This window comes from Rhinatrema bivittatum, chromosome 7 (genome assembly GCF_901001135.1).
Source record: "Rhinatrema bivittatum chromosome 7, aRhiBiv1.1, whole genome shotgun sequence".
Classification (NCBI taxonomy): domain Eukaryota; kingdom Metazoa; phylum Chordata; class Amphibia; order Gymnophiona; family Rhinatrematidae; genus Rhinatrema; species Rhinatrema bivittatum.
The window spans coordinates 160031933-160059333 of record NC_042621.1 but is presented as its reverse complement, the minus strand read 5'-3'; positions in this window follow the sequence as shown (position 1 = coordinate 160059333).

Here is a 27401-nt window from a genome sequence, read left to right as displayed (position 1 = left end):
GTGTGGGCCTAGTGGGTTCACTTTCTAGGTAGTACCAATCACTCCTCAGTGCAAGAGCTCATCGACCCTGACAGAATTAAAAAATGAATCTTGTAACTCAGAGGTAATTTTAAATTCAAGGTTTTCAACAAAGAATCAGATTAAGAAAGTAGTTGGAACAGCCTTTCATAAACTTAGATTAACGTCCCCTATAAAAAATATTACCAGACACTGAATTTTGTCCTCTTTTATTAATCTGATCAGATCTGTATGCAAACTGATAAAACAAGTTACAGTCAAGGACCAAGACCTAAGATATGTCTGTTGCAGATGAAATTAACAGTTTATATATGATCCAGAGAAATTGAAAATAGCCTTTAACAAATCAGCCAGAATTTGCTACTCTATTTCAATATTCATTAAATTCATGTAATTTATCCTAAATTCCTGTAACTAATCCCTGTGCATAAGCTTATGTATTGCCTACATGATCTAACAGTCCAATTTGCAGTAAACAACTTTATTTATTCATATATATGATAAAGTTTAGCATTCGATGAACCGGTAGATGTAGTGTATTTGGATTTTCAGAAGGCGTTTGACAAAGTCCCTCATGAGAGGCTTCTACGAAAACTAAAAAGTCATGGGATAGGAGGCGATGTCCTTTCGTGGATTACAAACTGGTTAAAAGACAGGAAACAGAGAGTAGGATTAAATGGTCAATTTTCTCAGTGGAAAAGGGTAAACAGTGGAGTGCCTCAGGGATCTGTACTTGGACCGGTGCTTTTCAATATATATATAAATGATCTGGAAAGGAATACGACGAGTGAGATTATCAAATTTGCAGATGATACAAAATTATTCAGAGTAGTTAAATCACAAGCATACTGTGATACATTGCAGGAGGACCTTGCAAGACTTGAAGATTGGGCATCCAAATGGCAGATGAAATTTAATGTGGACAAGTGCAAGGTGTTGCATATAGGGAAAAATAACCGTTGCTGTAGTTACACGATGTTAGGTTCCATATTAGGAGCTACCACCCAGGAAAAAGATCTAGGCATCATAGTGGATAATACTTTAAAATCGTCAGCTCAGTGTGCTACAGCAGTCAAAAAAGCAAATAGAATGTTAGGAATTATTAGGAAGGGAATGGTTAATAGAACGGAAAATGTCATAATGCCTCTATATCGCTTCACGGTGAGACCACACCTTGAATACTGTGTACAATTCTGGTCGCCGCATCTCAAAAAAGATATAGTTGCGATGGAGAAAGTACAGAGAAGGGCAACCAAAATGATAAAGGGGATGGAACAGCTTCCTTATGGGGAAAGGCTGAAGAGATTAGGGCTGTTCAGCTTGGAGAAGAGACGGCTGAGGGGGGATATGATAGAGGTCTTTAAGATCATGAGAGGTCTTGAACGAATAGATGTGACTCGGTTATTTTCACTTTCGAATAATAGAAGGACTAGGGGGCATTCCATGAAGTTAACAAGTAGCACATTTAAGACTAATCGGAGAAAATTCTTTTTCACTCAACATACAATAAAGCTCTGGAATTTGTTGCCAGAGGATGTGGTTAGTGCAGTTAGTGTAGCTGGGTTCAAAAAAGGTTTGGATAAGTTCTTGGAGGAGAAGTCCATTAATGGCTATTAATCAATTTTACTTAGGGAATAGCCACTGCTATTAATTGCATCAGTAGCATGGGATCTTCTTAGTGTTTGGGTAATTGCCAGGTTCTTGTGGCCTGGTTTTGGCCTCTGTTGGAAACAGGATGCTGGGCTTGATGGACCCTTGGTCTGACCCAGCATGGCAATTTCTTATATTCTTATGTTCTTATTTATTTCCTAGCATGCTCTAGCTGTATGTCATCTTTGATTTTCTTGCCGTATGTGATTTAGGGGGTCATTTACCAGGCGGATCGCACACGATAAGGGATGTTTCGCACGCAAAAAGTCCCTTATCGCATGCGATACCAAGATGGGGGTGGAGTCGGCCCCGGAAGAAGAGGAGTTGGTGCGTCACCGGGGCCGACTCCGTGAAGACGCCGTGGATGATGAAAAGGTAAGGGCCTTTTCGCGTCCTATTTCATGCCTAATAGTTACACCTTCCATGGTGGTGCTATTTGGTGCGAAACCGGCAGTGATCGCACCACGGCGGTGCGATCACTGCCAGCTAGTGCAGGACCACCCCCCGTTTTGGCCCCCCACCCCTCATTACCTAAAGTATCACAGGCCTGCGATACTTTAGAAAATGAGGCCCTTAGTGAGGAAGTTTGTTTTTCTAATTGCTTATCCAGGGCCTTATCAGCCACAATACATCAACTGAGGTGGAATTCTTACCAGAGAACCCCTCTAGATTACCAGTGTATGTTTACTTGTTCTTTATATGACTTTGTCACTTGTCCAGCCTTAAGCATCTTCTGCTCTATTGCTTAGCTAAACAGCACAGTCTCAAACCTTATGACAGCTGCCTGCATAACTACTAAAGAAATTCAAAGCTAGAATTCCTGCATTTAGGACAAATCCCTTCCTTTTTGCAAGCAGTTATCATAACCCTAGGTATTTCAAAATCCTGGCAAAACTCTCACTGCATTAATTGCAACTGTTTTTGTTCATGCAGCCATTCAGTTCCTTGATGGCTCTATAGCAAGGCTGAATCTGTAAACTCCAAGGGTGGAGGTGGTAGCCAGAGAGTGTCAAAAGCTATGACAGTAGTGAAAGACACAGAGATGCTCTTCCTGCAGAAAGACAAAGGGGTCGATTTTAAAAGTAGCGCACGTGTGTCCATGTGGGCATGGTTCCCAGAGCGCACTCACATGGACACGCCAATTTTATAACATGTGTGTGTCAGCGTCTGCATGTTATAAACTATGGGTCTCGCATGCACATACATGCCAGCTTTTCATGTCTGCGGATACATGTATGCGTGGGAAGGATATTAGAAAAATATGCACATACGCGCAGCGATACAATTGTGCCTCCCCCAGTTTCCTCCCAGTCCACTCTAATTAAGGAGCAGACTGGGAGGGAACTTTCCTATCCCTAACACTAGTCATCCTACCTCTTCCCCTCTCCTCCCCGACCCCTAACCTAACCCTACTTATCCCTAATTTTTTTATTTTAATACTTACTGCTCCCCGGGACAGCAGCTAATGGAGCTGTCCTGGGCCACCTCTGCTCCACCCTTCCTCACCCAGACCATTCCCCCCGGCCTGCCCCTTTTGCAGGGCCTGGTACTTTAGCGCATAATTGGCCGATAATGAACTGTACAAGAACACACACATACAATATCATAACCAATCCATCCCCAATCAGAAGTATGAAATAAGCAATCTTCATTCCAAAACCCTCAAATAAAGAACCAGTCCCCAAAATACCTGTTGCGTCAGAGGTGGACCCTTGGCCAAGGTGGGGTTGATGCAACCCATAGGTAAGGATCAACGGGTCCCCACCGTCGACAGGCAGAGTGGGCTAATACACAGAAGCCGCTGGAGCTTCACCTATACCAGCCCTCGTTCCCCACGGGTTGAGCCTTTGGGTGCCAGGGCTGGCAGGACTTAGTTGGGCCTCTGTGTGTAGTCGAAGTAAGAGTTGGTTCAGCCCAGAGACAGCAGGTAAGAGATGGTATAGTTTTACTGTGGACTGGGTAAAGTCCTGGAAACTCGAGTGCCAATGGAACGGAGGCAGACAGAGGGCGCTCAAGCAAAAGCAGACCAAAGCCTGAAGAAACCACATCCAGGCAGTAAGCTGAAGAGGTGTCCAAAGGCAAGCTTGAGTCATGGCTGGCAGAAATACGAAGGCAGTGGCAAGCAAGGCTGAGGTCTGATCAAGGAGGTAGTCAAGAGCATAGTCAGGCAAGGCGGAGGTCTGATCATGGAGATAGTCAGAAACATAGTCAGGCAAATCAGAGGTCTGTGTCTGGAAATAGGCAGTAGCGTAGTCAGGCAAAGCAGAGGTCTGGGTCTGGAGATAGGCAGTAGTGTAATCAGGCGAAGCAGAGGTCTGGTTCTGGAGATAGGCAATAGCATAGTCAAACAAAGCAAAGGTCTGGGTCTGGAGATAGGCAGTAGTGTAGTCATGCGAAGCAGAGGTCTGGGTCTGTAGATAGGCAATAGCGTAGTCAGGCAAAGCGAAGGCCCAGGCTTGGAGAGAGTCAATGGCGAAGTCAGGCAAAGCGAAGTCAAAGTCCGTGTAGTCAATCCAAGGAATGACGTGAGGTAGGAACGAAGAGACAGGAACCAGAAACAATGAGGAATGCAGGGATGAGACGAATCTCTAGGAGGCAACGAGTATTTGACCAGTGAGGAGACCTGTTGCAAAGGCAACACTAGGGAGCAGAGCCTGAGCTTAAATATTGTAGTTAAGTTGATGTCATCATCCGGGGCCACAGCTAGGTTCCTGCCGCAGTCCCTACTTATGGATCAATGAGGGGCGCGGCGCAAATAGCAGCGTCTCTCCATGAGCCACGCGGAGAGGCCTGACGAGAAGTGGCAGCAGGATTGGGAATGCCGGGAACAGTGACAGGGCTGGAGGCACCAAAGGAGGCCCGAGGATGGAGCTGACGGCCCACCGCCGCCAGCGAGGACGAACCAGAAGCTGAAGTCACTGTAGAAAGGTGAGGGGGCCATGCTGTGGGTCTGCCATGGACGGCATGCGTAACAATATCCCAATTCCCATCGACTTTAAGTCCCCCTACACATAATTCAAGAGCCTGGCTGGCCAAATCTCACAGGGTAAGTACTGATTTATGAATGTTTCCTTGCTTATCGAAAGTAGGTACAACAGGAGGTATTTGTCACTTTGCAAACACTGCCCTTTTTGGCTTGTAACATGTCCAGGGCTATTTGATTATTCAGAACCTTGTAAAATAAGGATGGAATTTCTTGTTGCAAGACACTAATGGCAATTCCAGTTTGGTTAGCAATGTTTTCAATAGCAATGGAAAGGTAAAGGACAAATTTCTCTAGTTCATGGATACCAAGGCTTGGGGAAAAAGGCAAATAAATTTACTTCAAGCATCTTGCTTTAGGGGAGTATGCTCTCCTCTTCTGATTCAATGATGAGGATAAATGTAATGGTGGTACAGAGAGTCTAGACTGCATTACGGTGATGAATAAGATGAACGTAGAAATGAGGAGCCAGATAGCCTGTGATAAAGCAAGTTGTCATGTAGGCATAAAGATTTTTAAAGGCCCTGCTCCCAATAATGAAATAGAGACCTTGTCATTGCCACAAAGTTATGCAACCTCTAAGATCCTGGAGGTAGTGAGTCATCTGCCCCTTCTAGTCTGTTTCTTATCTTTCGTATCATTGTCCATCTTCACATATGGTTCATCTATATGGGTCCACAAGCTGAGAAACATGGAAAGGGGTTGGATAGAGTTATTCTCTCATAAAGTGCAGTCTATGGTCATGGAGCTGGAGTTCAGCAAGAATAAATAGATGTCTGAAGTCATAAAAGTATGGTAGTAGACAGTATAATTGTGAAGAGTATTTACTCAACCTGTGTACTGACCATATTTCTTACCAAGAATATCAATGAGGATGAAATTCCTGAAATTTCCAACAAAGGAGAAGAGAAAAAGGTAAATAAAATGACAAGGAGAAAGAGAAGAGATGAGAGGGGAGAATGGAAAGTTATAAGAGGCAATAGAAGAAAATAGAAAAGCTAGAAGAAGAGCATGTGATAGAAGAAACTGAGAAAAGATAAGAGAGAGTGTGAAATTGATAGAGAAGTAAGTATAATAAAAAGTGCATGAGGAAGAGAAGAATAAAAAGTAAGATTGGGGATAAGGAGGAAAACATATTTTATTGGCAAGGAATCAGCAAAACTAAAAGCAGATAAAGCAGTGGGACTGGATGATATAAGGCCAAATATATTAAGGGAACTTAGGGGAATTCTGAAAGCTCTACTGTCTGAAATTTTCAATGGTACAGGCCAGGCAGTTATATTCAGTGGTGAGTAAATTAATGAAATCACTTCTAAAACAGAGGATAGTGTAATTTCTGGAATCCAGTAGGTTATAGGAACTGAGGCAACATGGTTTTTCTAGTCTCGACAATTTCCGTGACCAGAGAGTTAGATGAGAGGAGAGTGTTAGATTTCAGCAAGGGCTTGGACATGGATATGCATAGGTGACTTAGACAAACTGAGGCGAGCACTCTAAATATAGGTCCTAAAGTATCTTACTGGGTTGGAAACTGAGTGAGTGATGACAAAGGGTAGTGGTAAACTGATTTCACCCCAAGGAAAGGAGGGTTACCAGTAGTATACCACGGGGGTAGTTCCTCAGTTAGGTTCCATTTAACATTTCTGTAAGTGATACGACAGAAGGGCTATTGTGTAAGGTTTGCTTTTTTGTGATGATACTAAAATCTGCAGCAGGGTCCTGAAAGATGTGGAAAACTTGAGGAGATATCCAGTGAAGCTTGAAGAATGGTCTGGAGTTTGACAACTAAGATTTAATGCTGAAAAAAAAATCATGTTTTGGGATTTCAAAAGGTTTTGTGCACAAAAACAGGGTCTGGGGGTAAAATCATATCTGATGAATTTAATATGGCCAAACAAAAAGGGTGTTAGCAAAACCCAGCAGAATGCTAGGGTAAATACAGAAAGGAATAGCCAGAAGGAAAAAGGAGGCAATAAAGTCTTTCTTCGAGTCTCTAGTAAGACCTCATTTAGAGTATTGTGTATAGTTCCAGAAATTTCACCTTCAAAAGAATGTAAATCAGATAAAGTCAGATCAGATGGCAGCTAATAAAATGGTCACTAATCTTCGTCCTCAAGCATATGGGTGCAGACTAAAGCTCTAAACATATATACTCTAAATGAAAGAAGTGAAAAGGGAAATATAATTGAGATATTTAAATACCTCCAAAATTGAAGTGTAGAGGAGGCAGGTCTCTTTCAATGAAAAGTTAGCTCTAAAACAAGAGGAGGTCATTCGATGAAAATGAAAGGAGATAATCATCAGGAGTAATCAAGCAAATATTTCCTTATGGAGAAGGTGGTGGACACATGACATGGAAAGGCCTTCCAGTGGATGTCGTGGACACTGGGACAAAGATGAATTTCAAAAAAATCATGGGATAACTACAGAGAACATTTGTGGGAGAGGAATTGCAAAGCTAAGTGAGATATGTGGCTAGGCAGACTGGAGTGACCTATGGTTTTTATCTGCCATCATATTATATGTTTCTATGAAAAAAGGAGAAGATAAACAAGTATAAGTGATAAGTAAAAGAAATGACAAAAGACTGGCAAAGGGAAATAAAAGAGATAGGGGACGAAGGGAAGAGATTGAGAAATAATACAGTATTCTATTCCTCCAAAGAATAAAGGTAAAAAATGGAAACTTTTTTGTTAGATTGGTGAAAGTATACTTATTTTTTGGGGGGGAGGGGTAACACCTGGAAGTTTCTTCTGTTCTTTGAGCTTCCACTCTAGCAAAATCAAGCCTGGGATCTGACATCCAAAGCCTTCATATGTAACTATGAAAGAGATTTTGCCCCTATTTTATATTCCTTCTTAACTTACCTAGCCCAGTCATTATGCAAGAAACCTCAGCCAGGGGCCTGCAGTCATCTAGCCACAAGAAGTCACTTTCATATCACACGTTTTATAACTCCTATACTCTATAGAACATAAGAACATATTTTCTTATTGTAAAATGAAATTTTATTTACACAGGAATACTCCTTTTTTTTTAGCAGCTTCAAATCAATATCAGTTATCAATTTGCCCTTCTCACTAGGCAACATACGACAACACAAATAACTTTTCTAAGAAAAACTATAACCATAGCAAAACATAAACAGCTATGATACCCACAACTAGAGATGTGAATTGTGTCCTCGATCGTCTTAACGATCAATTTCGGCTGGGAGGGGGAGAGAATCGTATCGTTGCCGTTTGGGTGTTTAGAATATCGTGAAAATCGTTAAAATCGTGAACCGGCACACTAAAACCCCCTAAAACCCACCCCCGACACTTTAAATTAAATCCCCCACCCCCAAATGCCTTAAATTACCCTGGGATCCAGCGGCGGTCCATAGCTAAATCGGGGGAAGGGGGAGGGCAGGAAAACCGACACACTAAATCACCCTAAAACCCACCCCCGACCCTTTAAATTAAATCCCCCCTCCCGAACCCCCCCCCCCAAATGCCTTAAAGTACCCTGGGGTCCAGCGGCGGTCCGAAACGGGCTCCTGCTGTTGAAGCGTGTTGTCTTCAGCCGGCGCCATTTTGCAAAATGGCCGCCGCAAAATGGCGGCGGCCATAGACCAACACGATTCGACCGCAGGAGGTCGCTTCCGGACCCCCGCTGGACTTTTGGCAAGTCTTGTGGGGGTCAGGAGGCCCCCCCAAGCTGGCCAAAGTCTCTGGGGGTCCAGCGGGCGTCCGGGAGTGATCTCCTGCCGCAAATCGTTTTCCGTATGGATAATGGCGCCGGCCATACGTGAATGGCCGGCGCCATTTTCCGTATGGAAAATGGCGCCGGCAGGAGATCGACTGCAGGAGGTCGTTCAGCGGAGGTCCGGAACCCTCGCTGAACGACCTCCTGCAGTCGATCTCCTGCCGGCGCCATTATCCGTACGGAAAACGATTCGCGGCAGGAGATCGCTCCCGGACGCCCGCTGGACCCCCAGAGACTTTTGGCCAGCTTGGGGGGGCCTCCTGACCCCCACAAGACTTGCCAAAAGTCCAGCGGGGGTCCGGAAGCGACCTCCTGCGGTCGAATCGTGTTGGTCTATGGCCGCCGCCATTTTGCGGCGGCCATTTTGCAAAATGGCGCCGGCTGAAGACAACACGCTTCAACAGCAGGAGCCCGTTTCGGACCGCCGCTGGACCCCAGGGTACTTTAAGGCATTTGGGGGGATTTAATTTAAAGGGTCGGGGTGGGTTTTAGGGGGATTTAGTGTGCCGGTTTTCCTGCCCTCCACCTTCCCCCGATTTCATTTAAAGGGTCGAGGGTGGGTTTTAGGGGGATTTAGTGTGCCGGTTTTCCTGCCCTCCCCCTTCCCCCGATTTAGCTATGGACCGCCGCTGGACCCCAGGGTAATTTAAGGCATTTTGGGAGGGGGTTCGGAAGGGTGGGGGATTTAATTTAAAGGGTCGGGGTGGGTTTTAGGGGGTTTTAGTGTGCCGGTTTTCCTGCCCTCCCCCTTCCACCGATTTACGATTTTTTGACGATAAATCGGGGGAATTGGTATTGTATCGTGGCCCTAACGATTTTTGACGATTTAAAATATATCGGACGATATTTTAAATCGTCAAAAAACGATTCACATCCCTACCCACAACATAGAAATGTGTCACTAAAGAACACTGTAGAAAAGGTATTTAATGATTTCTATAATCTTGTGTCACTCCTTTTAAATTACCATCTCCAAGTTGGTGTCACTTAAATTTAAATATTTGCTTTTTCAGTTTGAGTACACACAACACTAGGAAGCAGCAGATAAATCCCACATTGTATTTGGAGGATAAAGATATGGTCAGTGATCCTAGGTGCTTCGACACACCTGCAATTAATCCAGTCTCACAACGTAGACCACTGAACTCTGCTTAGCTCTAGGAAAAAATATAAGCTAGAACTTACTTTAACTCCTTTAGTAGTGATGTATTACGGAAAGATTATCTCACAAGCTGCTTTCTTCATGGTTTTTGCTCTTTAGAGTCACAATGATAAATTAGTAGGAAATGAGTACAACTCACTTCATGCCATGTATTATAATAACATATCAAAACACCATAAAACAGCAATATATAATGCACTATAAGTAATATGTCTCTCAAATTCCTGCTACATAAAAACAATAATATAAATCACTTGCCATCTTCAAGTTTAAAAATGAAAAATGATTAATTTTGCTTTTATGTATAAAAAATGTACAACAATGCAGAAATATGATCTATAAATCTGTCACTATTATTTTTCTGGTATTTGTATTTTGCCAGTGTTTTATAGTGACAAAAACTTAGTACTGTGCATAAGGTGACTTCACCACATTCTCCAACAATACAGTATTGCTTCTCTGTTTCCTGCTTCCAGAAACTCTGCATTCTAGGTGGAATATACTTGTAATGTTTTTTCAATCAGTTTCAGTGTTGTATCACCATTACCTGCAAGCTAAAACTGTCCTTTTCCTGCACTTCCCCCATGAGACTTGTCCACATGATATCTTGGGAAGAACAATTTTCCAATGATTTTGTAAGCATAACTAAATTTCAATTTATTATTTGCTAGACCATCGTTCATATGGTAAATCAAAGTGGTGAGCATAAAAGTACATATATAATTGAATTTAAAATGAATAAATAAATAAAATGATACATAAAACCATAAAATACCGCATGTGATAGAAAAAGGGGCATGTTTTATGGTAATAGGCAGTTTATCGCTAATACCTATGCGAAGGGCAAAGTTACTGCAAATTGTGATAACTTTTTCACACTTTGAGATGTGTGGTATTTCCTACATACAACCACTGGGGGTGGGGGGACCATGTTTACTATCAGAGCCACTGGGGGGGGGGGGGAGAGAGAGAGAGAGAGAGTGAGTGAGAGAGAGAGAGAGCATGAGCACCTAGCCATAATGCCCTCACCCTAGATAGGTATTTATATCTCTATGGGAGGCCCACCTAGTAACACGAGGTGAGGTTTAGGTATTAGTGTAGGGGGTTAGGGACCAGTGCTCTCTTGTGAAGATTTGATCACCTTCAGAGTGAGGAAACTCAGCCAAAGATGAGATTTGTGCAATGTTCTCTCAGCCTAGCTTGATGTTACCCAGGTAGAGAGTCCATTAAGCTAAGCTGAGGAAACATTGCACAAATCTCATCTTTGAGTGAGTTTCCTCATCAAATCTTCACAAGAGACACTGTTCTGTTCGTACGTCTCACTTTGAATGTCAAAGTGGCCCCTAAACCCCTACACTAATACCTAAACCTCACCTCGAGTTACTAGGTGGGCCTCCCATAGAGATATAAATACCTATCTAGGGTAAAGGCATTATGGCTAGGTTCTCTCTCTCTCTCTCCCTCTCTCTCTCTCAAAACTACTAAAACCAGCACAAGAGAACACATCACAAAATGCAATAAAAGCCATCACAAAGCTGTGCAATACAGCTTCACAAAACAGTAAATTCCACTCCTAACTCCTCCTCTTTTAAGATTTGCATCGCACCATACGTTATGGTGCTATCGCATGCATTAACAGCGCTTTTTGCATTCAATAAGCCCTTTACACATGCAAAAACATCTTATAGCATTTTAATAAATGACCCCCTAACATAGTAACAGAATATATGATGGTAAATAAAGGCCAAATGGTCCATCCCGGATCCAAGATGGTGTTTGCAAAGATGGTGTGAGTTTTTTTTTTATCTGTGGTTGACCATTCATTTATTGCCTGAAATGCCCCATACTGGCCACAAAGTTGAGCTAGGGAGAAGAGTTGCCCTAAGGTCCCTCTTAATTCACCTCATCTTGGCCCTATGGATGATCATGTTGTCCATGGGGAATATAACATCGTGAATTGAGTCACTGAGGGTCAAAGTGGTAGAAGAGGGCAAGCATTCCTCCCCCCCCCCCATGATGAGAAATGCTCTGACCAACCCTGCTGCACTTCAGAACCTGGATGAGATCCTGGATTGGTCACACTAACCCAGCTGTCCAGGCATGAAGCTTTCCTTCAGGGGGAGAGAGGACAGATGCCAAGCAAGTTTTTGTTGGCGAGTTGACTGAACTCGCAGCCTTGGGAGGGCAGCGTTTGGAAGAAGAAGAGGCTTCTTATTTTCAACTCCAACTTATTTGTCTATACTCACATCTCAACAGTTTTCTTTGCTAAGACCAACACAGATAACTTTGGACACTATTTGGGAAGCAGTAGAGGAAGACTGGAAGGCTCATCTGCATACTACTCCCAGTATCCCCTAGGAGAGGAGTCCAGAGGTCACCACAAGCGATCTAGGAATTGACTTCCACAGCCCCAGCTTCCAGAGGCCCCGTACCCTTTGCAGCAGAGGAGGGCCAGAAAGCTCATCTGCATACTGCTCCCAGCATCCCCCAGGAGAGGAGTCCAGAGGTCACCACAAGCGATGCAGGGATTGACTTCCTCAGCCCCAGCTTCCAGAGACCCCGCACCCTTTCTAGTTGAGGAGGGCTGGAAGGTTCATCTGCATACTCCTCCCAGCATCCCCTGGGAGAGGAGTCCAGAAATCACCGCAAGCAATCCAGGGATTGACTTCCACAGCCCCATCTTCCAGAGGCCCTGCACCCTTTGCAGTAGAGGAAGACTGGAAGGCTCATCTGCATACTGTTCCCAGCATCCCCCGGGAGAGGAGTCCAGTTGTCACCGCAAATGATCCAGGGATTGACTTCCATAGCCCCAGCTTCAAGAGACTCTGCGCCCTTAGCAGAAGAGGAGGTATGGAAGTGCGTGCCTAATGGTGCGCGACTCTCAAACCCTTCCATTAATTGAGTGAAGATTAATTTGATGGTGGTTAAAGAGGATTGGTAAGTATAGCTTTCAGAAATTTTTGGGCTTATAAAAGTTTGGTGAAAGGTGAAATTAAGGGATATATTCTTTAGAGTTTGTGTGTGTCTGAGGTAATAAGCAAGCCACAGATAGTTAATTCTAGTGTCTATCTTTCCCACCCACTCAACCCTTGATTTTTAGGCATGAGACACTTTCTCATTAAAATTCAATCAGGGTCTTATCTAAATCATACTATTGTACCAGCCCTTATTGAAAGTTTAAGCATCCCCTTGTCGGAAACTAGCTGATTATTTAGTAAATTCACCTGTAAATTTAAAGTACTCTCATTCCAACTCCCTTAAACTTAACTAGGAACTCAATAAAACTAAGATGAAGGCAGCAGTCCAGCAGCAAGAGGGGGGCTTTCCAGTCTTTTGCATTGAGTGTCACATGTATGATTTTTACCCGCCGGTGAGAGATTGTATGTGTGCACTTGGTGCAAAGATCTCCTGGCTCTCAGGGAACGAGTCCAATCTCTGGAAGCTAGAGTAGCAGACTTGGAGGAGCTGAGACAGACAGAGAGGTACATTGATGAGACCTTCAGGGACATAGTAGCCAAGTCCCAAATCCAGTCTGGCAGCCCCAGTGCCGCCTTGGATCAGAAAGGTCTCCCAGTAAGAGAAAATCACCATGGTGTAGCAGGAAGTGATCCTGTAGCAAACACCTGCTCTCCAGGTGATGTATTGTCCTCTCACACTGAGGACAAGTCTCCCAGGGCTGCTGCCCAGGAGGGAAGGGTTAGGCCAGCCATCAAAGTTGGTGAATCGATTATTAGAAATTTAGATAGCAGGATGGCTGGTGGACGTGAGGACCGCCTGGTAACTTGCCTGCCTGGTGCGAAGGTGGCAGACTTCACGTGTCACCTAGATAGGATTATAGACAGTGCTGGGGAGGAGCCAGCTGTTGTGGTACATGTGGGCACCAATGACATAGGAAAATGTGGAAGAGAGGATCTGGAAGCCAAATTTAGGATTTTAGATAGGAAGCTAAAATCCAGAACCTCCAGGGTGGCATTCTCTGAAATGCTTCCTGTTCCACGTGCAGGTCCCCAGAGGCAGGCAGAGCTCCAGAGTTTCAATGCATGGATGAGACAATGGTGCAGGGAAGAAGGATTCAGCTTTGTAAGGAACTGGGGAAACTTTTGGAGAAAGGGGAGACTTTTCCGAATGGATGGGCTCCACCTTAACCAGAGTGGAACCAAGCTGCTGGCACTAACTTTCAAAAAGGAGATAGAGCAGCTTTAAAACTTGAACAAGGGGAAAATCCAGCAGTCACTCAGCAGTGCATGGTTTGGAGAAATGTATCCTTGAAGGATACTAATGAAACGGGAGAGTTAGGGCATCCCATCAGAGAGGTTCCATTAAAAGCAAACATAGTCCATGTGCCTATATGTAAAAAATCACTGATGCTAATGATTTCCGAATTATCCCTAACTACTGAAAAGCAGGTTGTTAATACAAACAAAACCACACCAATTTATAAGAGAAAAGCATACAGTTTTATTATCTCATATTTAATGATTTAGGAAATGTGTCCTAAAATACAAACACTCACACACACACACACTCATCCACACTCTAAAAACATCCCATCAAATACAAGGCAATTGTCAGCCATGTGACCAAAAAGGTCTATACAACAATATTTTTCATTATTGCTGTATAGACTTTTTTGGTCACATGGCTGACTATTGCCTTGTATTTGATGGGATGTTTTTAGAGTGTGAATGAGTGTGTGTAAGTGTTTGTATTTTAGGACACATTTCGTAAATCATTTAAAAATTTGAGATAATAAAACTGTATGATTTTCTCTTATAAATTGGAGTTTTTATATATAGATAGAGAAAGTGGTTCTATTTCACCCAGTGTGTGCATCTAATACAAACAAAAAACACACTTTGAAATGTCTGTATGCCAATGCCAGAAGTCTAAGAAGTAAGATGGGAGAGTTAGAGTGTATAGCAGCAAATAATGAAATTGACATAATTGGGATCACAGAGACTTGGTGGAAGGAGGATAACCAATGGGACAGTGCTATATCAGGGTACAAAGTATATCGTAATGACAGGGAGGATCAACTTGGTGGGGGTGTGGCACTTTATGTCTGGGAGGGTATAGAGTCCAACAGGATAAAGATCATACAAGAGACGAAATGCTCAGTAGAATCTATATGGGTAGAAATCCCATGTGTGTTGGGTAGGAGTATACTACCGTCCACCTGGACAAAATGGGCAGAAAGATTATGAAATGCTAAGAGAAATAAGGGAAGCTAACCAATCTGGCAGTGCAATAATAATCGGAGATTTCAATTACCCCAATATTGACTGGGTAAATGGAACTCCAGGACTTGCTAGAGACATAAAGTTCCTGGATGTAATAAATGACTGCTTCATGGAGCAATTGCTTCAGGAACCAACCAGAGAGGGAGCTGTTTTAGATTTAATTCTTAGTGGAACGTAGGATTTGTTGAGAGAGGTAACGGAGGTGGGGCCACTTGGCAACAGTGATCATAACATGATCAAATTTAAACTAATAACTGGAAGAGGGACAATAAGTAAATCTACAGCTCTAACACCAAACTTTCAAAAGGGAAACTTTGATAAAATGAGGAAAATAGTTAAAAAGAACCTGAAAGGTGCAGCAACAAAGGTTAAAAGTGTTCAACAGGCATGGACATTGTTTAAAAATAAAATCCTAGAGGCATAGTCCATAAGTATTCCACACACTAAGAAAGGTGGAAGGAAGGCAAAACGATTACCGTCAAGGTTAAAAGGTGAGGTAAAAAGGCTATTTTAGCCATAAAAAATCCTTCAAAAATTGGAAGAAGGATCCATCTGAAGAAAACAGGATAAAACATAAGCATTGTCAAGTTACGTGTAAAACATTGATAAGATAGACGAAGAGAGAATTAGAAATGAAGTTGGACACAGGGGCAAGAACTCATAATAAAAACTTTTTTAAATATATCCGAAGCAAGAAACTTGTGAGGGAGTTGGTTGGACCATTAGATGACCGAGGGGTTAAAGGGGCTCTTCGGGAAGATAAGGCCATTGCAGAAATACTAAATTAATTCTTTGGTTCCGTGTTTACTAATGAGGATGTTGGGGAGATACCAGTTCCTGAGATGTTTTTCAGGGGTGATGAGTCAGATGAACTGAACAAAATCACTGTGAACCTGGAAGATGTAGTAGGCCAGATTGACAAACTAAAGAGCAGCAAAACTCCTGGACCAGATGCTATGCTACCTACGGTACTGAAGGAAATAAAAAATGAAATTTCTGATCTATTAGTTAAAATTTGTAGCCTATCATTAAAATTATCAATTGTACCTGAAGACTGGAGAGTGGCCAATTTAACCCCAATATTTAAAAAAGGCTCCAGGGGCGATCCGGGTAACTATAGACCAGTGAGCCTGACTTCACTGCTGGGAAAAATAGTGGAAACTATTCTCAAGATCAAAATTGTAAAGCATATAGAAAGACATGGTTTAATGGAACACAGTCAACATGGATTTACCCAAGGGAAGTCTTGACTAACAAATCTGCTTAAGTTTTTTCAAAGGGTTAATAAACATGTGGATAAAGATGAACTGGTAGATGTAGTATATTTGGATTTTTAGAAGGTGTTTGACAAAGTCCTTCATGAGAGGCTTCTAAGAAAACTAAAAAGTCATGGGATAGGAGGCGATGTCCTTTTGTGGATTACAAACTGGTTAAAAGACAGGAAACAGAGAGTAGAATTAAATGGTCAATTTTCTCATTGGAAAAGGGTAAACAGTGGAGTGCCTCACAGATCTGTACTTGGTCTAGTGCTTTTCAATATATATATAAATGATCTGCAAAGGAATACAACGAATGAGGTTATCAAAATTGCGGATGATACAAAATTATTCAGAGTAGTTAAATCACAAGCGGATTGTGATACATTGCAGGAGGACTTTGCAAGACTGGAAGATTGGGCATCCAAATGGCAGATGAAATTTAATGTGGACAAGTGCAAGGTGTTGCATGTAGGGGAAAATAACCCTTACTGTAGTTACACGATGTAGGTTCCATATTAGGAGCTACCACCCAGGAAAAAGTTCTAGGCATAATATTTATTTATTTAAGAACTTTTTTATACCGGCATTATTATGGACATCATGCCGGTTTACATTTGAACAGAAATATTGAAAAATACATTATAACAAGGTCTATAATAAACGGGAAGGGGAAAACAACATAAGATAGATATGAAGAACAGATCAACTGTAAAACATAAGGCAAGATAAATACAGTGCAGCACAAAAAGGTAGTGCAAAATTAAGTTTAAAAAGGTATTAATAATATTGTCAGTTATGCAGAGTGGGTTGTACAGGGACTTAAGTGTAAAGTGAAGTTGTGACAGAAGGGGGGAGGCTGTGGAAGAAGGGGAGACTTGGGGAGGATTAGTCTGGATAGGCTTGTCTAAACAGCCAGGTTTTGAGTTTCTTTTTGAATTTGAATGAACAAGGTTCAAGGCGTAGACTGGTGAGCAGGGCATTCCATCGTGATGGGCCAGCAATTGAGAAGGCACGGGCTCTGGTGGAAGAGAGGTGTGCAGATTTAAGGGAAGGCATGAGTAGGGTCCCTTTATTCATTGTTCTTGTGGGTCGGTTTGACTGCACCAGATTAAACGGGTTGTCAAGCCAATTGGAATTGTGGGAGTAAATGGCTTTGTGAATGATGGATAGTGTTTTGTAGAGAATTCTGGAGGGGATTGGGAGCCAGTGGAGATCTTTCAGTATAGGGGTGATGTGCTCGGTTTTGCGTGTGTTGGTGATTATTCTAGGTGCTGCATTTTGGAGCATTTGCAGCGGTCTTATTGTAGAGTAGGGGAGGTTTGTGTGGTTTTCTTATCATTTGGGGGGGGGGGGGGGGAGAAAGGGCACACAGAAAAACAACCGCCAAACCCACCCTGACACTTTAAATCAAATTATTTAGAATCCCCCACCCTCCCGACCCCCCAAAAATGTTTCTAAAATACCTGGTGGTCCAACGGGGGTCCCAGGAGTGATCTCCCGCTCTCGGGTCTTTGGCTGCCTCTAATCAAAATGGTGCTGATGGCCCTTTGCCATTACCATGTGACAGGGGCTATCGGTGCCACTGACATCCCCCCTAACTTTTCTAAAGTACCAGCAGGTACTTTAGAAAAGTGCTTTAGAAAAGTACCAGGGGGATCAGGAGGGTGGGGGATTCTAAATAATTCATTTTAAAGGGTTGGGGTGGGTTGTTTTTTTTTTGGCTCAGGACAGCTGAAAAAAAAAGTGTTCAGAACCCGATACCGGAAACAAGTCCGGTACCAATTCACATCTCCAGTATTAAATCATAGCTGCCAGACCTTAGACCATTCCTTGAGTTTTGCTAGATCCCGCCACACATTTTCCACTCCTTCCTGGCTGTCCACCCTGTTACAGATTTTGGTGTCATTGGCAAAAAGCAAACCTTTCCTGACAACCCTTCTGTTATTTTGCTTTACAAAAATGTTGGAAAGAACTAGTCCAAGGATTGATCCCTGAAGCACACTGCTTGTAACAACCCACTCCTCAAAGAAAACTTCATTTACCAATACACTTTGTCACCTCCCACTCAGACAGTTTATAACCCAGTCAGTCATTCTAGGATCTATACCATGGGTACACAATTTATTTATAAGGCTTCTGTGGGAACCATTTGAAAGACTTTGCTGAAATCCAAGTACACTATGGGGTAGATTTTATAAATTTACGCAAGCGTGTACTTTTGTTCGTGCACCAGGTGCGAACAAAAGTACGCTGGATTTTATAAGAAACGCGCGTAGCCGCGAGCATCTTATAAAATCCGGGGTCGGCGCGCACAAGGGGGTGCACATTTGTGCAACTTGTGCGCGCCGAGCCCGGCGCACGCTGCCTGTTCCCTCCGAGGCTGCTCCAAAATCAGAGCGGCCTCGGAGGGAACTTTCTTTCCACCCCCCCGCACCTTCCTCTCCCTTCCCCTACCTAACCCACTCCCCCCCCGGCCCTATCTAAACCCCCCCCCTCACCTTTGTTGGCAGATTTACGCCTGCTGAAAGCAGGCGTAAATCTGTGCGCCCCAGCAGGCTGCTGGCGCGCCATCACCCGACCCGGGGCTGGTCCGGAGGCCTCGACCATGCCCCCGGGCCGGCGCCACGCTCCCGGTCCCACCCTGAACCGCCCCCTGACCCCAGACACGCCCCCTCCCTGCCCCTTTTACAAAGCCCCGGGACTTACGCGCTTCCCGGGGCCGTGCGCGCGCCGGCGGCCTATGCAAAATAGGTGTGCCGGCGCGCGAGTGCCCTGCGCGCGTAAATCCGGCCAGATTTACGTGCGCAGGGCTTTTAAAATCCGGCCCTATGTCTAGCGCTCTCCCTTGATCCAGCTCTCTGGTCACCCAATCAAAGAAATTGATCAGATTTGTCTGCTTCAGGTCTTGCAATGCATTGGATTCCAAAAATTGCACTGTCATCTGTTTTAGCATCAATTCCAGTAGTTTGCTCACCACAGAGATCCGACTAACTATCCTATAGTTCCCAGCCTTCTCCTAACGTCCAATTTTATGAAAAGGAGCCTCATCCACCAGTATTGTTGCAATTGTTGCAACCTTTTAAATATGTGTTTTTTGCTCATTTTTCTTTTAAAATATATAGTGTGTTTATGGACAAATGTTGTACTTATTGTCCTTTATCCTCCTCTTCCCCTTCTCCTTTTTCACCTACGTCTGCTCTTTTGATTCTCTACCTCTCTCCAGTTTTATTATGAAGAAAACTTTAGCATTCAGGCAATCCAGTTGTCAAATATTTCATCAAATTGTGTCACACAATGAATCCTGTATCAATTATGTCCTCTACTGGGTCATATATTTGAGTCCTTGTGAATACAATAAGATCTAATTGTAAGGATTCCATGTACGTGAATGCAACTCTAACTCTACTGATATTTTCAGTAAGCGGGTTATAAAGCATATGCTGTTTATTGATAAATGGTATTTAAAAAATGTTTACAATAAGGTATTTTGTAATGGCATGATTTGTCATACAGTTATGACAGTAAAGCAAATATCACTTGCAATAACTGCATCATCACCACCACAAAAAAGACTGTTCATAACACTCTCACATTACCCATTGGCACAGAAAATTACAGGGAAAACATATCCTTCAAATCTTTTCTGCCTGAATCATATTCTAGTAGCACTCCTGTAATGCGTAGCGTTATTGAAGACATTCCTGTCTTTAATTTGATTTTAAACCTATTTCTTTATTTTGAAATCATACTGTGGTTTCTTGGCAGTGTGCTATCAAATACGCTCCTAGTGAGAAATCCCATAGGGTGATGAAAGCTTTGGATATTCTGACTGCTTTCACTGTCCTATTATTGCTCTAACAGGGTTAAGCATGTTGGAGTGGCAAGTGCATTTATGCTAGGTCACCAAAATACAGTAGGCCGTTCATTTATAAGGCTGCCTTTTTAAATAAAATTAATCCCCAACAAATAGAGAAATTAAAATAAGTTACACATTTCCCTATCAGTGAATCTGCAGAAGTTTTGTTACTGGTGGTAGGACTACAGATGTATAAAAATAGTCACAACAAAAGCAAAAACAGTAAAAATTTGGCAGTACTCCACTTTGTGGGGAAAAAAAAAAAAAGGTTTCAGCCACAATATTTCTCATTATAGAATGTAATGAGAACATTTGTATGAAGCATAGAAAACAAGGAAACAATTTCTTGTTTTGCTACATTTGCAAGCCTCCCTATTTTTCATTTTCTTTTTTAAAAATATATGAAAAATGATATAAAAATTGTCAAACTGTGCCATTTGCTAACATTTATGCAAACATTTTCCCAACAAGATTTTGTCTAAGGGATAATTTTGCAGATTATTTTAAAAAATACCTCATGTAAATTCTACTTTTCACCAATTCTAAGTTGAAGGTTTTGCGGTGTGGGTCACACTTTCATTGTGCACAAATGTCTGGATGACCTTGCATTAGATCCACCGGAAATGGCTCTAATGGACTGGGTTCAAAGAGGTCCGCTTATCTATGGTATTCAGACAGTTACGTGCTTCTCCAGCAACCTGCCATCTCTCCAAAAGAAGGGGGGTAGGGGTTGCAGAAATTAGTGGATAGATGTTTCTCCTCTGAAGTGAATTGGGAACAGGGAACTGATGATTCCCTAATTGTCTTAAAAAGGCCATATCTAATTTTACTCCTTTCTAAGCCTGGGAAAGATGCCGCAAAATGTGGATCATATCACCCCATATTGCTGCTGAATTCCGACTTGAAAATACTGGATAAAATTCTGCAGCTCCGTTTGGAAAGTGTACTTCCCTGTTTAGTTCACCAGAATCAGATGGGGTTTGGTAAGGGTTGTAACTCTACTGCTAATACTAGGCACCTATTTAATGTTCTATGCCTTTCCAAGAAACTCAGGAAAATGGAATTGATTGTTTCACTTGATGCAGCAAAGGCGTTTAACCATATTTCCTGGCACTTTCTCTTTCAAGTCATAAGGAAAGTGGGTATCTCCGAGAGATTTTTGCAATGGGTAAGTGCTATGTACACAGCCCTTAATAAATGGAGCCCTGTCTCCCTTTTTCTTGATAGGGCGTGGTACTGTGCAAAGGTGCCCTCTTTCTCCATTACTATTCGATCTTGCCATTGAGCCCCTAGCTGCCCTTGTTAGGCAGATGCCAGCTATAAAGTGGTTCCAGTTTGGTGCCCATATGCATACAATTTCTCTTTATGCTGATGATGTCCTTATTTTTATGTCAGACTCAAAGTCCTTTGGTCCAGCCTTGCTTGATGTGCTTCAGAGGTATGGGGCCATTTCTGGATTAAACTCAACTATGATAAATCGGAAATTCTCTCTATTGGCCCTCATCAATTAGAACCAGCTTGTATGGAAAATTTTTGTCTGTTAGATGTTGGGTTTACTTATTTGGGGATTTCTATGCCTCGGGATTTTTACCTGTAATTATACAGGGTTAATGGACAGGGTATGCAATATCTTGCAGAAATGGGCTGGTCTTCCAATTTCTTGTGTAGCAGTAAAGAAAGTGAAGATTGGTGTTTACTGCTCTACAGCCAACTGGATTGGCTTCCGATTTGTTTTCTAGGTCCTTCCAATTTCTTGGACAGGGTGCATTAATTTAATTAAAATGAATGTTTTGCCCAAATTTTTATACTTGTTCCAACATATTCCTTGTGATGTCCTGGTTAGGTTCTTTGACACCCTACACAGTCTGCTCTCTAAATTTATCTGGCACTCTAAATAGGCATGTATTAAATGCAATCAATTATGGCTCTCTAAAAAGCAGGTTGGGATGGCGCTTCCCAATTTTTCGAGTGTATTATTGGGCTGCCAGATTGCTGCCCCTTAAGGTTTGGTTCTGCTGCGACCATCATTCTACGAAGGCTTCGCCCCGGCTACCTTACTCTTCTTGCGGATCCTCCCGCTCACCTTGGACTACTGGCTGCCACGGCATCTGTCTGCCGACCTCTCCGGCGTCCCTGGACCGGCTTTGGTGCAGCTTCCCGCTATGCTCCTCCAAGATACCATAGGGCGTGCGCGCGCACGCCGCCCTCATCTTTATTTCCTCATTGGCGCGAACCTCAGGGGCTTACCCCTGAGATGACATCACGCTGCCCGGATATTTAAGCCTACCACTTTTGCTAGCTAATTGAGTTAGCAATGAACGGACTCCTTACCTGAACGATTACAGATGGGATTCGCTCTCCACTCCATAGCTACTCTGCTACTCCAGCGATACCTGGAACTCTTACTGCTAACGGGATACCTGCTCTTCGGGGGCCTCTTCTGCTTCTTTCAGGTGCTATCAGGAAACTGGTACTCGCTCCTCGAGGGCCCATGTTCCCTGAGATGCTGCCTTCATCTACAATCTTTTCTACTTTGAAGACTTCACTAACAGTATCCATCTGTGAGTACAACTACCATCTATTCCACAGTACTGCTTCCCTGGAACCAGGTACTCGCTCCTCGAGGGCCTGCCCTCTGTTCCAGTGCCAGACCTCTCGTCTAGTGGAACCGCTGTGTAAGTACAATACCACTGAGTCTCCCTGCTCTAAGGGATCAGGTATTCGCTCCTCGAGGGCCTGCTCTCCCTTTCTCAGAGCTCCTCCTATTCTATCTGGGACTCTGAATGTTTCTCACTGTGTACTTGTAAACCACTTCAGAAATTATAAACTGTTTTTTATGCACAGTCACATAGATAGCTGTGTGGTTCAGGCTTTGGGGTTTCCTTGATTAATTAAGGTTGTTATAAGTTAACAGTTTATAATTTTCCTCAGCGAAGTTTCACCAATAAAAGAAAAATTAATTATTTTGACACTTGGTATTATTAAAGTTAAATTTATTAAACTGTCAATAGAGAATATGGTTTACTGGGAAAACAAATATAAACATGAATTATGACACAAATAAATATATTTTAACTTTGGTACCAGGTTTTAAAACATTCCAAACATTTCAGATAACTATAACTGTATTTCAAATTCTGTCTATCTTATAAAATATTTACTGCACTATTAACTATTTAAATGTTTTTTTAAAGTCTTTAATACTTTTACACATGTATTCGTTGGTGCACTTATCTTTGACTCCAATGATGACTTTTGTATGCTGGTTTTTTTTGACAAAGATGAAATGTTTTAAAGGCTACAGTTCTTTCTGAATTTGTGCTTGACCATGTCGTCTCTGGAACTTGACCACGTCGTCTCTGGAACAATTTCTTACTATTCTAACTTTAAGAAATCAATAAAAGAACCTGTCTCCCTCAGCTGTTATTTTTTTTTACTTTCTTTAATGTTACTAGCTTCAAAATAAAAGGCTAACCAGGACCAGCCCTCGTGCTATTGATATGCTCTCAGGATATTCACCGCATAGGTCCATATTGTGAATGATCCTTACACCCAACAACATTAATCATATATAGGAACGCCTTCATCCAGTTGACTATATTCTTAGGGATTCTCATCTCCATTTCTTTAGTTGTTGTTGGGTCTTTTGACTTCTTTCGGTCTTCTGTTTTTCGTCACCCATACTAAAAATGTCTATGTATTTCCTCTTTTGTATTTTCTTTCTCAACCGCTTGGGCACTACTTCTTCCCAGAGCTCGGATAACATTGTGAGTGCAGGCAGCCCCCTTTCCTCCTTATCCACTGTCTTATTAGGTCCTTGCTGTTCGCAGTCCGACCCCAAGTCTGACGATGATGTTTCTGAGGAACTATCGGAGCTGGTGCTTGCCCTGCCTTTGCGCTTCAATTTGTGCTTCTTTTTCTCTGTGACCAAACTGCTATCTACCCCCGTGAGCCCCGATCCAGAAGACAGTGACTTTTGCCCGTTATCCCTTTCTTTGTCCCCGCACTTATCCACACTGCCTTGCTCAGTCTTCAGCTTCCATGCTGACTGACATGTTGATGGTTGTTCCTTGCCATTTGCATCGTCTTGTGACCCTCTCTGTTTCTTCTGCACTGCTGTCTCATCTTCGTCCAAGGCCTGTGCTGGTGCCCTTTTATTCATATCTGTCACTCCTCTCTCAGCGTCATCTGTACCTGTCTTTGTTCTTGCTTCGTTACTGTATGATGTTCTGGTAGCCCATGTTGCTGACCTAGGGCCTTGCTCGTGCTCTTGATAATGTGGGGGTCCTTGAGGCGGTGCTGACCAAGACCCCCACGGAGGCTGGAATTGGTGGCTGTTCATTTCTCATTGTGTCCCATTCCATGGTCTCCTCATCAAACTCCAGCTGGGGTAAGGACCTTGATCTCCCCAATCCCACCTTGTTCTGTTATTCCAGCTTGCGCCTCCTGATTCTGCCAAGGTGGGGTCTGCATGATTGCCATATCCCCGTTGCTCTTGCGGACGTGGCTCTCTGCTCCAGTAGCTTGGATAACCCATTATATTTGCAAGCCAATCTTTGTCGCTCCTGCTGGCATGGTGCAGCAGGCATCCGTGAGTACCCCGATGTCTTGTCGGCTGTTCGTTTGTACACCTCCTTTCATTGGTGCTTGCCCCTGGTGCTTCCCCCATCTCTGTCTCTATTGCTTCCCATTCTGTCAATTCCTCCATCCATGGCGCTTGCTGCTCCTCTCTTCCTCGGCTGGGTGGTCTGCTGCCGCCCTTTCTTCCTCTGCTGCCCTCTCCTCTTGTCTTCTTCCTACCGCGAGCCCTCGGCTGAATTGCGGTTTCGGCTTTCACTCCCCTTTTGTTGCTGAATTTTTCAACTGCCATCGATCTGGTCAATCTTTTGTTTTGGCCTGTTGGCTTGGCCCTCGGCAAAGATCTTGCTGCTCTGCGGGGTGACATGCTGTGCCTACGATTGCCACAAGAAATCAATGCTTTATTAATTTCTGTCCAACAACTTATCTTCTCCAGAACAACATTTTTTTTTTTTGTTATTCTATCTTTAATTACTCTATGATCCTTCCCCTTAACTGCGCTATCCTAGGGGTATCTATGCCCTTTTCACTCCCCACGAGCAGCGATAACAATGCACCCAAATTGCCTTGCCCAAATTCATGAACCAAGTTCTTCTGTTCCTATCCCACTGCTCTAGCCATTACTTCATCGCTTCCGTCTATTCAGCAATGCATCGTACTTAAAACCTTTATTATTTATTTATTATTATTATTATTATATATACTTTGTAATATTGGGAGCCTATAGGCACCATCCCTTACCTGGCTGTGCACTATAGGCCCGCATGTATTATTATTGGGCCCCGTGCCTTCCCACATTGTTATAGGTGCAGAGTGCTTGCCAGCCACCTGGCCTGTTTAATTACGCACGTGGCATTCCTCTGTCCTCCCTCGTACCCCCGCCCTACCTCCTAAAGCTCATGTTGAGGGGAGGGGGGATGGTCTCCCTCCCATTACCTTGACCCGACTATCTGCTCATCCCCACTTTTTTTTTTTTTTAATGTGGCTTATAAGCCCTGTCTCTCTGAGCCATTTGCCGAGCCACCCAATCCCAGTCTCATGGGGCCGCACTACTCCCATCTTCCCAGGGCCTTCTGATCCTATCCTCCAATGGCCCTCCCATCCCAGTGTCCCACTTCCGCAATTGGGCCATCCGTCCCGCAAACTCAAAAAAAGAAGTCTACTATTAAACATCACCTATGGATTTTTCCACAGAAAAAATGTTCTCGCTATCCCAATCATTCCCAAATTTATCAAACTGATCACAATTTTTTCAGTTCTCGATTCCCCTTATCTTCTTCCCTCACCAAGCACCTGGGTAACCCACAACCAAAACCCAGCATGCATAAAAACAAATTCCCAATATTAATATTATCATTTTTATTCATTTATTTCTATTCCTTTTTTTTTTTAATACTTGCAGTTCGGGGGGGTGTGGCTGAGGCCTCTGATCCAGGCCCCGGGCTGGGAAATGGTGCGCTGGCAGAGGTAGGGGGTGGGGATTTAGTTAGGGCTGGGGAGTGGGTTAGGTAGGGGAAGGGAGGGGAAGGTAGGGGGGGGCGGAAAAAAGTTTACTCCGAGGCTGCTCTGATTTCGGAGCATCCTCGGAGGGAACGGAGGCAGGCTGCTCGGCTTGGCGCACGCAGGTTGCACAATTGTGCACCCCCCTGCACGCACTGACCCTGGATTTTATAACATGCGCGCAGCAGCGCATGCATGTTATAAAATCGAGCGTAGATTTGTTCGCGCCGGCTTGCGCGAACAAATCTACACCCGCGCATAACTTTCAAAATCTACCCCAATATGTTTTGAAGTGTCGAAAGGCTGAATATTAAATTAAATAAATAAAATATCTTCTCCTTGCCCTGTTTTCCATGCATTTATAGTAAAATTCCTGCTCCTAGAAACAATAGCCCCATATTACTGGGGGTCTTTGAATTACTCTGGAAAAAATAATCAAAACATTGTCCAAGGTGTTAACATTCCTAACTTTAGAGGGGCACATGATGGGAGGAATGTCATTTGAGATTTGCAGCCTCTTTCTGCTTCTCAAATTTTCTCTGAACAAGGCATTAATCCCTCTGCTGTGGCTGTGCACACAGCTATATTTTTGTTTGTGATGTGTAGGACAATTTGCATATAATATAATATATAAAATGAACTCGTTATAATTGATCTGAATTTATCAGAGAATACCACAAGTACCATCTGTCTTAGATAATGGATTTTATCAAAGGGTTTTCTTAATACTATCACAATAAACTTAATGATTGTCAGATGTTAAAATGATTATATATTAGCACATTTTTCAAATAAGAAAATTCTTTGTTCTTATAAAATCAGAATAACAAATTAACTTCAGACTTTCACTTATAAAGTTAAAAGATTCTGAGTATCTGCTGATAGGAGCTTAATATGCCCAACCTTACAAAATGAAGTCTGTGCTGGGAATCTCTTCTGGACTGCTGCTAGGAGGCTGCCTTTACACCGTCTCATTGCTGTCTAAAGTCAAACCCACACACCTCTGCTTTTCAATTACAGCACTAAACCTAGGGTGGGAGACAACCACAGCTCCTTGAGGGAAGCAGGGATTGTTCAGCACTGGAGGTTAAGGGATCATAGAGGTGAAATGTTGGTCTGCTCCTGTTGGTACACATGGCTCTTCTCTTTGGGGCAGATTTTCAAAGGGTTACGCGCATAACCCCCGAAAAGCTGCCACTGCATGCGCCGAACCTAACTTGCATAGGCTCGGCGGCGTGCACAAGCCCTGGGACGTGCGTATGTCCCGGGGCTTCGAAAAAGGGGTGGCCCATGGGCAGGGCCATGGGCGTGGACGCAGTCCAGGGGCGGGGCTGGGGGCATGATGGCAGTTCAGGGGCAGGGTCGAGTGCTCCGACACAGTAGCCTGTGCTGGGGCATGGCGCCCCGG